Below are 12,503 nucleotides of genomic sequence, written 5' to 3' on the forward strand. Positions count from 1 at the left end.
TCTGATGCTCCATCCCTGCAGCTATGCCTCTTGTTTCTGGCATCCTCCCTCATTCCTGCACAATGACATGCACTTCCCCTACATGTCCCCACTCTCTCTTCCCTTCCTCACAACTGCTGGCACTTAGAAATTCCTGTTCACCTTCTCCAGCTCCTTTTCCAACCTCCATAGCAGGCAGGAAGACTGGATTAGGGGCTACAAGAAGAATCTCCATGCAGGATGAGGCTTGGTCCTTTGGGCAATGACAGTCCTGGGAAACTGCCCTACAGTTCATCTCACCCCACTATCAACACAGAAGAATGTGCTAGGTGTCGCCAGGGAGCCATCCTGGGTGGGCAGGCAGCCAAAGAGTCAGCTTCTTCCAAAATGTGAAGAGGGAACAGGATGTCCATGATGAGGACCAAAGAAAGTTTCCCTGAAGACCTGAGGGGATCCAGTCTCTGCTCAGGCAGCGTCACTGGTAGCTGGGTGCCTTCGTGAGAACCTGGGAGCTACGTATCCTGTTTGGGATTTTTCTCGTTCTGTAAGATACTGTATCCTTTACACACAACATCTGGCTTTCTCTTCTCTAAACACAGCAACGTCACCTCCATCACAACACACAGTGCCTCTCTTCCAGGAGCCCCTGGCACCCTTGCATTTCTTCTCTTACACTCCTTCTCGTGCTGTATAGCCACATGTTGAAGAATGAGGATTCAAGAACCAGACTGCTTGATGCCAATTCCCGACTCTCTGTTTACCAGCTGTGTGACACTAGGCAAGTTCCTTAACCTCTCCCTACTTTGGTTTCCTCATCTGTACAATAATACTAAGGATCCCTTTGTTGCAGTATTCTTGTGAGGGCTAAGTGAGTTCATTCATGGGAAGCATTTGGAATAGCAGGGGGGATGCAGAACTTGTTCAATAAACACTGGCAACGATTCGTAGGACTACTAATTTGTATCTACTTCCCCTCCACCACAGGGCTGTGAGATCCAAGAGGCTAGTGGCTACCTGCAGAGTTCATCCTTTGCCCTCAGCACAGGAGGTGACACAAAGCAGGTACTCAGTAAATACCTGTGGATGTCAGAGAAAGACAAAGAGACGAGGGGAGGGTTGGAGTAGGCAGAGTGGAGGACAGGAATGCCTTGAAGGTTGTTTAATGTAACCTCTATATTACAAATAGAAAATTATCTAGAACCAAAGAAAGCCAGATGAATCAATTTCCGCCCTAGTGGGACTGGATTACCTTCTTTATTCTGCCAAAATCACAGAACTATTCTCCATCATTACATATCCATCATCCCTTATATTGAGTTCATTATTTGTTTTCTGGAAGAGGGGGACTAGGACACATGCGCAGTTCCTTAAAGGACACGCTGGGTGGCACAACAAACTCCCTCCATTGGCCCGGGATCCTGCCGCTTCTAAGAGCTTTGTCATGGGGATATCTCAATCTTACCGGCCCCCTCTAGAGGCCCACCATAAGCCAGGGGTCACCTCAACACTGACACTGCAGTCCCCAGATCAACCTCAGCTTTGCCAATGGAATCCCAGATTTTACTAACAAGAGGTCTGTCTTCAGTTGCACGTTCACATGAGTCAAGTTCTCAAGATTAATATTTAATGCCAAAAAGTTCAATAAATAGGGTTTCAGAACAGAATCCTCATCATATGGGTTTGGTTCCTCTAACTCCACACAAGCAGCACTTTCTCTCCCTGTCAACAGCCAAGTAATATTGAAAGGATACGTGACGATCAGCCACTGGGAGTGGCAGGACTTGGGTGAATCAAATCTCAGCAGCATCAAGAGAAGATGGACTGACGCGTCCATCTCAGAGGAACAGATGGCCTGGCCTCATCCTGCTTCAGCCTCACTCGGGGACACTTCTGTGACTTTGTGCTACACCCACTGGTACTATTCTTGACTAGCTCCATACAGGGGTCCTAGACAGTCCCTTTACGGGTGGGGCTAGGAGCCTCCACACTAATACTTCTTTCTATCAAGAGGTTTTTTTTCACTTGTCACCAGATAGTTCCTAACACGGCTGAAACTTAAAGGTCTTCCTTAAATACAAAACTTGCTTTGCAAGTTATTTTAATCACATGATGCTTGAGGGGAGATACTAGTTGTATGTTGAAATGTAAGAGGGTGCTTGCCTTTCAGAATTATGTAATGTTCAAGATTGCTCTTTTTTTTTTTTTAAAGATTTTTACTTTTATTACTTATTTGAGAGAGAGAGGAAGAGAGACAGAAAGAGAGCATGAGAGGGGGGAGGTTCAGAGGGAGAAGCCGACTTCCCGCTAAGCAGGGAGTCCGATGAGACTGCAGACAGGGACTCCAGGTCCATGACCTGAGCTGGAAGCAGTCTCTCTTTTTTTTTTAAGAAATTTTTTTATTTTAAATTTTAAATAAAATAAAAAATAAATAAAATTTATTTATTTATTTGAGAGAGAATGAGTGAGAGAGAGCATGACAGAGGTCAGAGAGAGAAGCAGACTCCCCAAGGAGCTGGGAGCCCGATGCAGGACCCCATCCTGGAAGTCCGGGATCATGACCTGAGCCGAAGGCAGTCACTCAACCAACTGAGCCACCCAGGCGCCCTGAAAGCAGTCTCATAACCAACCAAGCCACCTAGGTGCCCCCCAAAATTGCTCTTAGTTTCTAAGCCCAGCCAGATCCACTCCAGGAACCATAGCCTCCATTAATTAAGGTTAGATACACTCGAGATAGCCCATACTCCAGGGCAGCCAGAAACGATGGGATGCCCACTCAGTTCTTTCCATTACTACATAGTGTTCTCTCACACTGAGGCCCACTGATACAAAGTCTGATCTTCCCTGACTGGACACATTTAAAGCACACCTTCCTTGGGGACTCAAAGTATTAGAATGGTCAGCCTGAAGATCAAAACTATAGCTCTTTACTCCCCTCTTTGACTAGGGATCTTCTTCCTCACTGGGTTTATGGAAGTTTAGTGCCTCACGTCTCACCCACGTGTCTTCTCCATGCAGCCTGAGCTTCTCACAGCATGGCATCTAGGTTCTGAGAGGCAAAAAGTGGAAACTGCTCAGAAATCCCAGGACACCATTTCCAGTGCCTTCTAGTGGCTAAAGCCAGTCACGGAACAGTACAGATTCAGGGGACACAAGTTCTGCCCCATGGTGTGAGGAGTGTCATGTACACAGGGAGTGGGGAGGGATGGCTGGGGCCAGCTTCAGAGACGGGCTGCCCACACAGCCTCTGCCCTTAGTGAGTGTCCTTCATGGCTGGGATGAACTACGCAGACCACTGCTTCTCAAACGTCAGAGTTCCCATGATTCCCTGGATGTTGTGTGGCAATGCAGCTCTGATTCAGTGGATATAAGTGGGTCCTAGGAAGCCATGTTTTACAATTTTCAGGTGATGATGACAGATGCTGCTCGTTCAAAGATCACGCTCTGAATGACAAGGATGGTGTTTGTATACAGGAGGTAGCCAAGGGTTAAAGACTACAGACCTGAGGTCCAAATCCATCTCTGCCTCTTTTTCACTGTGGCTCCATGAGTATCCTTGAGCCTGTTTCCCCAACTGTTTAAATGGAATCATGAAACAACTGCAAGAGCCCACAGGAAGAATAGGATATGGTACCACAGACTCTTGGAAGCTGTGTGTCAGGGGCACTTTACTTTTTCCCCTTTCTCACCTTTAGTTTATTCGCTTAAAATTAAAGTGGGAATGGGAATGACAGTATCTACCACATAGGGTGGTGATGAATCTATGGGAAAACTGGAATTCACATACGGTGAATATGTGAGAAGATATGGGATATATCCTTGCTCCCCTTTTTGCCTTTCCGCCCTTTAAACCCCATCAAACCTATCCCAGCAGGTCAGCATTTGTTATGATTTGAGGGGGCAGAGAGGGTGGAAGGAAGCAAGGGTTGAGGTTTTGAGGTAAGGGAAGTAGGAAGCTAATCCATGGTCTATATCTACCCATGACCCACTCCATGGAAAAGGGGGGATTTGCTTCTCCTTCTCCCCCTAGTGGACTGAAACCAAAGATCATGAGCAGGAACCATATTTGTCCTGGATGCCTGGAAAGAGCTCAGCTCCCTCTTTTGTGGGATCAGTGGCTGCTGTGATTAATGATCCCTGCTGGGAAATTCAGCTGTGCCATTATCAGTGAGAAGGGTCACCCAGTCCAAGAAAGCTCCTGAGTAAGTTCCATGTGGTCTATGCCCCCATGGGGACCCTTGAACCATTCCTGGAAATCAGAGGTTCCAGACCACTGAGGACAGTTCAAGTCTGTTTAGTCATATATCAGATACTCTTGTAGTCACTGCCATCTGTATCGAAAACAAAATGGCTCTCACGACTTATATCAGGATGGGAACCAAACTATCCTACCTGGGAATAAGGCCACAAATGACAAGGCAAGAAACAATGCTTGATGTTCGTTTTGTACTTCATGCTATGTTCTGAGATAACGTGTGCACATGCACTATCTTATCTTTACAGCAACTCTAGGAAGAAGACAGCATAATAACCCCCATTGTCTATATAAGGAAACCAAGGACACAGAAATGAGGTGAGCTTCTCAAGGTTGTACAGTGTACTTGAAATCATATCTGCCTGGTGACGAAAAATGCTGCACTGTTTTTTGAAGGCTGGAGGCAGGTAGCATCTCACAGACAAAAATAAGGTTTCTCTCCTGGTTCGGTGACTAAGATATTGGTCCCTTGTTCCAACACACAAATAGACCCCTTGGGAAGAGAGAGCAGCCATAATAAAGCAGGGCTTGAGGAAGCTAACTCCTGAGTTCTAGTGACCAAGGCAGAACTGAGAGAATCTATTGCTCTGATCCCATCTGATCTGAATACACTGCTCTGTGCATTTGGGACCTGGCACTGTATACCTGAGTGACCAGCGGTTCCAGGCTGGATGCTCCAGGCATCTGAGTTTGGGCACTGTTCTATGTCATTTTCCCTCCTGTGCAGACCTCTTATTCCCCAGTGGGCTGCAACTTCCTTAAGGACCCAGACCCTATCACATCCTGCCTCAAACCCTCTGCACTGCATGCCCTGATCCCTTAGAGAAGATCCTAATCTTCTAGAGTCACTCTGTCTCTACTGGCTCCTCCTCCAACCTCTCCTCTGGAATGCTCTGAAAACACAAATTAAACGAGGTCACTCCAAATTAAAAATCTGTTAATCAAGATAAAGAGTCATATTGATATGAACACATTAATAGTAGGAGATCTTAGCATGCCTCTCTCAGAAACAGACAGATCATCGAAGCAGAAAATCAATAAAGAAACAAGAGCACTTAAAAAAAAAAAAAAAAAAGAAAGAAACAAGAGCACTGAATGACACATTGGGCCAGATGGACCTCATAGATATATACAGAACATTCCACCCTAAAACAACAGAATACTCATTCTTCTCAAGTGCACATGGAACATTTTCAAGAATAGACCACATTCTGGGTCACAAATCAGGACTCAACCAATACCAAAAGAATGAGATTATTCCCTGCACATTCTCAGATCACAATGCTTTGAAACTGGAGCTAAATCACAAGTAAAAGTTCAGAAGGAACTCAAACACCTGGAAGCTAAAGACCACCTTGCTTAAGAATGCTTGGATCAACCAGAAGATCAAAGAAGAACTTAAACAATTCATGGAAACCAATGAGAATGAAGACACTTTGATCCAAAACCGATGGGATACAGCAAAGGCGGTCCTAAGGGGGAAATACATAGCCATCTAAGCCTCCCTCAAAAAAATTGAAAAATCCAGAACACAGCAGCTGTCTCTACACCTTAAAGAACTGGAGAATCAACAACAAATCAAACCAACTCGACACATGAGAAGGGAAATAATTAAGATTAGAGCTGAGATCAATGAGGTAGAAACCAGAGATATAGTAGAGCATATTAATGAAACTAGAAGCTGTTTTTTTGAAAGAATCAATAAGATCAATAAACCATTGGCCACAAAATTCATAATATTATGAGTGAAAAGGGAGAGATCACAACTGACACCAAGGAAGTAGAAACAATCATCAGAAGTTATTATCAACAGTTATATGCCAATAAGCTAAGCATCCTAGATGAAATGGATGCATTCCTGGAAAACTATAAACTCCCCAAATTAAACCACGAAGAAATTGACAACCTGCATAGACCGATGTCTAGTAACAAGATTGAAGCAGTGATCAAAAACCTCCCAAAACACAAGAGCCCAGGACCTGATGGATTCCCTGGGGAATTCCACCAAACTTTCAAAGAAGAAATAACAACTATTCTCCTGAAGCTGTTTCAAAAAATTGAAGCAGAAGGAAAACTTCCAGACTCTATGAAGCCAGCATTACCCTGATCCCCAAACCAGGCAAAGACCCTACCAAAAAGGAGAATTTCAGACCAATATCACTGATTAATATGGATGCTAAGCTTCTCAACAAGATCCTAGCCAACAGGATCAAACAGCACATTAAAAAGATTATCCACCATGACCAGGTGGGATTCATTCCTGGGCTACAAGGATGTTTCAACATTCGCAAATCAATCAATGTGTTAGAACAAATTAATAAGAGAAGAGAGAAGAACCACATGGTCCTCTCAATTGATGCAGAAAAAGCATTTAACAAAATGCAGCATCCGTTCCTGATTAAAACGCTTCAAAGTATAGGGATAGAGGGAACATTCCTGAACTTCATCAAATCTATCTTTGAAAGACCCACAGCAAATATCATCCTCAATGGGAAAAAGCTTGTAGCCTTTCCGTTGAGATCAGGAACACGACAAGGATGCCCACTCTCACCACTCTTGTTCAACATAGTATTAGAAGTCCTAGCAACAGCAATCAGACAACAAAGAGAAATAAAAGGTATCCAAATTGGCAATGAAGAAGTCAAACTCTCTCTCTTCGCAGATGACATGATTCTTTATATGGAAAACCCAAAAGACTCCACCCCCAAACTACTAGAACTCATACAGCAATTCAGCAACGTGGCAGGATACCAAGTCAATGTACAGAAATCAGTGGCTTTCTTATACACTAACAATGAAAATACAGAAAGGGAAATTAGAGAATCGATTCCATTTACTATAGCACCAAGAACCATAAGATACCTGGGAATAAACCTAACCAAAGAGGTAAAAGAAATGTACTTGAGGAACTACAGAACACTCATGAAAGAAATTGAAGAAGACACAAAAAGATGGAAGACCATTCCATGATCTTGGATCGGAGGAATAAATATTGTTAAAATGGCTATACTGCCTAGAGCGATCTGTACTTTTAATGCCATTCTGATCAAAATTCCACTGGTATTTTTCAAAGAGCTGGAGCAAATAATCCAAAAATTTGTATGGAACCAGAAGAGACCCCGAATCGGTAAGGAAATGTTGAAAAACAAAAATAAAACTGGGGGCATCATGTTACCTGATTTCAAGCTTTATTCTAAAGCTGTGATCACCAAGACAGCATGGTATTGGCATAAAAACAGACACATGACCAGTGGAACAGACTAGAGAGCCAGATATGGACCCTCAAAATTCTATGGTCAAATAATCTTTGACAAAAGAGGAAAAAAATGTACAGTGGAAAAAAGACAGTCTCTTCAATAAATGGTGCTGGGAAAACTGGAAAGCTATATGTAGCAGAATGAAACTCAACCATTCTCTTACACCGTACACAAAGATAAACTCAAAATGGATAAAAGACCTCAACGTGAGACAAGAATCCATCAGAATCCTAGAGGAGAACATAGGCAGTAACCTCTTCGATATCAGCCACAGCAACTTCTTTCAAGATATGTCTCCAAAGGCAAAGGAAACAAAAGCAAAGATCAACTTCTGGGACTTCATCAAGATCAAAAGCTTCTGCACAGCAAAGGAAACAGTCAACCAAAGAGGCAACCCTTGGAAGGGGGGAAGATATTTGCAAATGACAGTACAGACAAAAGGTTAATATCCAGGATCTATAAAGAACTTCTCAAACTCAACACACACAAAACAGACAATCATATTTAAAAATGGGCAGAAGATATGAACAGACACTTCTCCAATGAAGACAAACAAATGGCTATCAGACACATGAAAAAATGGTCATCATCATTAGCCATCAGGGAGATTCAAATTAAAACCACATTGAGATACCACCTTACACCACTTACAATGGCCAAAATTAGCAAGACAGGAAACATGTGTTGGAGAGGATGTGGAGAAAGGGCAATCCTCTTACACTGTTGGTGGGAATGCAAGTTGGTGCAGCCACTTTGGAGAACAGTGTGGAGATTCCTCAAGAAATTAAAAATAGAGCTTCCCTATGACCCTGCCATTGCACTCCAGGATATTTACCCCAAAGATAAAGATGTAGTGAAAAGAAGGGCCATCTGTACCCCAATGTTTATAGCAGCAATGGCCACGGTCACCAAACTGTGGAAAGAACTGTGTGAAGATGCCCTTCAACGGACAAATGGATAAGGAAGATGTGGTCCATATACACTATGGAGTATTATGCCTCCATCAGAAAGGATGAATACCCAACTTTTGTAGCAACATGGATGGGACTCGAAGAGATTATGCTGAGTGAAATAAGTCAAGCAGAGAGAGCCAATTATCATACGGTTTCACTTATTTGTGGAGCATAACAAATAGCATGGAGGACAAGGGGAGATGGAGAGGAGAAGGGAGTTGAAGGAAATTGGAAGGGGAGGTGAACCATGAGAGACTATGGACTCTGAAAAACAATCTGAGGGTTTTGAAGGGGTGGGGGGTGGGAGGTTGGGGGAACCCAGGTGGTGGGTATTAGAGAGGGCACAGATTGCATGGAGCACTGGGTGTGGTGCAAAAACAATGAATACTGTTATGCTGAAAAGAAATTAAAAAAAAAAAAAAAGAGGAAAAAAATCACTTAGTGTTAGAGAAGTGTTAAAAATGCAGTAGCCCAGACTTAGATGCCGTTGATGTTATCAAATCATCAGAAGAACTGGAAAAGAATTTTGTGTGAGAAATAAAATCCTGCCCATGGAAGAGGGGGACTTGGTGTTCTTTAAATCCTACTACAATGCACCCCCTAAAATTATGCCACATACCATGGATGGACATGCCTCATCTTCTAGGAATTTTTTTTTATGCCAGTGAAAACAAAATATTCAAGCAGAACTAGCTATAAGTCTCTATGTCCAACGCAACCTTAGAGATGGTCATAGCAATACAAAATCTACTGGTCACCTCAACAGGATAAAGGCCATCTTTGAGAAAGTGATGATTAACATAATACTCAGTGATAAAAGTCAAAATGCTTTTTCCCTAAGATCAGAAACAAGACAAAGATCCCCACTTTTACCACCTCTACTCAACACAGGATTGGAAATTCTAGCCAGACCTATTAGGCAGGAAAAAGAAATAAATGGCATCCAGATTGGAAAGGAAGAAGAAAAATAATTCCTGCTTGCATGTGAAATAATCTTTTGTGTAGAATGCCCTAAAGATTCCAACACACACACACACACACACACACACACACACACACACACACACACACAAATTAACATATTAAGCTTAATAAATTTGGCCAAGTTGTAGGATACAAAATCAACACACAGAAATCACTTTCATTCCTTTGCACTAGAAGTGAACAACCTGAAGAAGAAATTCAGAGACAATTCCACTTATAAAATCCAAAAGAATAAAATATTTAGGAATAAACTTAACCAAGGATGTGAAAGACTTGTATGCTATGTTTAAAAAGAGATAGCAGGGTGCCTGGGTGGCTCAGTGGGTTAAAGCCTCTGCCTTCAGCTCAGGCCATGATTTCAGGGTTATGGGATCGAGCCCCATATCGGGCTCTCTGCTCAGCAGGGAGCCTGCTTCTCTCCCTCTCTCTCTGCCTGCCTCTCTGCCTACTGTGATCTCTGTCTGTCAAATAAATAAATAAAATCTTTAAAAATAAATAAATAAAAAATAAAAAGAGATAGCATGCCCCAAAGAGGGTCACTTGTACTAAACCCCAGCATCAGCAAACCAAGATTGAACACCTAACCTAACCACCATTTCAACCCCCCAGGAATGCAAACTTGAACCAGTCACCATGAAATTAGAAGGTCAACACTAATGAGATGATTCACCCATTTGACTCCTTCCGTTCTGCTTAAGAAGGTGACCTCCTCTGAGACAAGTCATTCTTTGGTAATCATTTCGTTTTTCCACCCCGTTTCCACCTTTAAAAACCTTCCCTTTCCCACAGCTCAGCCGAGCTCCTTTCTACTTGCTAGAGGGGATGCTGCCTGACTCAGGAATTGTTAAATAAAGCCACTTTGATGTTTAAATGGGCTCAGGTGAATTTTTGTCTCAAGGATTTGATGGCATCACTGGGACCACAGGAGACTTCCAAGAGCTTCAGGGACAAGAAACACAGGTGAGGTACCCCACAGACCCTTTGAGCTCATGGACTTCATCACTTCCAAAGGCTGTGGGTAGGCTCATGCTTGATTTTGAGCTCCACTCTCATTGGGTCAAGCTCAGAACATTCGTCCAGCTTTGGGGATTCATTCTGTTTGGCAGAGGAAAGCTCTCCTGTTGACTCCTTGATGGTATTCAAAGATCAGTTTAGTGGCACTTAATTGTTACCTTAAATTAACGGCTGCCTGAGCCTAGAGAGCTTGCCATCAGGGCCAGAGTAGAGGAAGAGGTGACAGTGGGCTTCCAGTGGGACTGAGTGGTCTCAAACGTGACCCCCTTAGGGAAAAGCACCCATCCCCCAGAATTCGCAGGTGGAAGGAAAAACTCCCCAAACCAGTGATCTCAGTGGCTTGTCTGCACGGCTTTCCACAATCTGTCCTTCTCTGAGGGAGGTTGTTTGAATTCTTTCCCAACTCTTCCCAGAGGGTTTTAGAAATCAAGAGGTTTTGAAATAACTGAGCCTCGCCTTCAACATCCACTCACTACGTATTTATTCAATATCTACTCTCTGGCAGGCACTGGGCATGAGAGAGAGAGAGATGGCAGTGCGTCACCCAGACAAGGCTGCTGCGCTTAGGAGGGCTATGGTCTAGCTGGGATGTCAGACATCCCCAATAACTATGTGTACACTAAGTAGGCACTACCGGGGCATCTGTATGACTCAGTCAGTTAAGTGTCTGCCTTCAGCTCAGGTCATGATCCCAGGGTCCTGGGATTGAGCCCTGCAGGGGCTCCCTGCTCAGGGGGAGCCTGCTTCTCTCTCTGCCTCGGACCCTACCACCCTGCACGTGTTCTCTCACTCTCTCTCAAACAAATAAGTATTATAAGATGTACAAACTGCTTAGGAGGGCGTCTTAGTCCATTTGAGCTGTTATAACAAAATACCACAGACTTGGTGACTTAGAAACAACAGAAATCTACTTCTCACAGTTCGGAAGACCAGATGTCCAAGATCAGGGGGCCGGTATGGTTGAGTGAGGGCCATCTTCTAAGGCACAGAATTTTCCTTAAGTCTCACAGGGTCGAAGGGGCTAGGTAGATCTCTGGGCTCTCTTTTCTAAGGGCACTAATCCCATTCATAAAGGCTCCACCCTCATGATCTTTTTTATTTTTAATTGTATTCATTTGACAGAGGGATCACTAGTAGATAGAGAGGCAGGCAGAGAGAGGGGAAAGCAGGCTCTTTGATGAGCAGAGAGCCCAATGTAGGGCTCGATCCCAGGTCCCTGAGATCACAACCTGAGTGGAAGGCAGAGGCTTAACCCACTGAGCCACACAGGCACCCTCCACCCTCATGACCTTTTGCTGGAGTGTTCCTGGAAGACACAGGAAGCCTAATGGAGATAAACTGATGATCTGGAGGTGACCACAAGCCCTGCCTTCATGGCTCGGCTGTCTGGATGGTACCATCATGGGTGGAGGCTAAGCAAGTGGAATCTGGGGAGACAAGATTCAGCCTAGTGATGTCTCAAGATCTTGCTTAGACTTGGTGATTCTGAGAAAAGGATTTAGACAGTTCCCCTTCACTATGGCTCCTCACACTCCTCACCACTCAGCCTGGCCACCCAAACTGCCACCCCAGCCTAGACCACAGGCTCTGGAGGAGCTGGGAAGGGGCAGGACAGAGCAGTGCTCAGGAGATTGGCTCTGGACTTGGACCACTGGTTTTGCAGCGCTGCTCTCCTGCTCGCTAGCTGTGTGACTGTGCGCACCACTGCGCTGCTCTTGGCCTCATGCTCTGGGGGGATGATCATACTGGCTCCTGCTGTCATGCTTGGGAAATCGAGTGACTTAATCCAAGTACAGTGTGTAAAACTGTCCTTATGGTACTAAGTACTCAGTGAAAGACCAGACAGACATATGTACTCCCTTGGTTGTGGCAGCATCGTTCATAAGAGCCAAGGTATGGAAACCAACGAAGTGTCCCTCAATGGATGCGTGAATAAAGATGTAGTAGATAGCTACAATGGACTATGATCCTGCCAGGGAAATCCCGCCACTTACAACAACAAGGACAGATCTTAAGGACATTGTGCTAAGATAAGTCAAACAGAGAAAGACAAATAACATGCAG

At 44.1% G+C, this 12,503-nt stretch overlaps 2 long non-coding RNA genes across 2 annotated transcripts in view; one reads left to right on the top strand and one right to left on the bottom strand.

Moving 5' to 3' along the window:
• The window catches only part of LOC309855014, a 57,044-nt gene that overhangs the window by 32,423 nt on the left and 12,118 nt on the right, over positions 1-12,503 (bottom strand). The window lies entirely within an intron of this gene.
• Positions 1,570-10,093, top strand: LOC309855015. The gene is made up of 3 exons (XR_014306565.1): positions 1,570-1,894; positions 4,480-4,549; positions 10,035-10,093. It is a non-coding gene; the product is annotated as an uncharacterized lncRNA (long non-coding RNA).

Source organism: Mustela nivalis (assembly GCF_964662115.1).
Source record: "Mustela nivalis genome assembly, chromosome: 19".
Lineage (NCBI taxonomy): Eukaryota > Metazoa > Chordata > Mammalia > Carnivora > Mustelidae > Mustela > Mustela nivalis.